General features: G+C 66.0%; 1 protein-coding gene across 1 annotated transcript in view; it reads right to left on the bottom strand.

Moving 5' to 3' along the window:
* Nucleotides 1–553, bottom strand: part of OTP (orthopedia homeobox) — a 12,140-nt gene that overhangs the window by 966 nt on the left and 10,621 nt on the right. The window lies entirely within an intron of this gene.

Here is a 553-nt window from a genome sequence, read left to right on the forward strand (position 1 = left end):
CGGGCACGGCCACGGCCGCGGCCGCGGGCACGAGCACGAGCACATGCACGCGCGTGCCCCCGCACACACGCGTGGGCGCACACACGTAGACACGCGCACGCACACACCACACACCTATACACATGCACACACACATGCTGGCGCACACGTATATACATTCACACACACGAACACACATGCACACATATAGACAACCAGGCACGCACGCACATGTACGCATACGCATACATGGGCACACACATGCTCGCACCCATGCACCTACACATATACACGCGCGCACACATCACACGCGGACGCACGCATGCACGCACACACGCTTCGGGCCACGCTAGGGAGGGGGCCTGGCCCGGATGCGCTCCCTGCCGGCCGAGGCGCACCCAGCCTCCCTCTTTCCTTCTGAAAACAGCAAAGGGAGGGTTAAAGGGGGGAAAGGCGCCCTGGGTTCGTGTCCCCGCCGGGCCCCGGGCACACCGGTGCTGAGCAGAGTAGCTGCGGTCAGCCAGGCTCCCCGCGCCGGCCCGAGCGATGCCGGAGGCCCCGGCTCTCCCGAGCC

Source organism: Gavialis gangeticus, unplaced genomic scaffold, assembly GCF_001723915.1.
Source record: "Gavialis gangeticus isolate Ggan-Ray unplaced genomic scaffold, GavGan_comp1, whole genome shotgun sequence".
In the NCBI taxonomy this organism is placed as follows: Eukaryota; Metazoa; Chordata; order Crocodylia; family Gavialidae; genus Gavialis; species Gavialis gangeticus.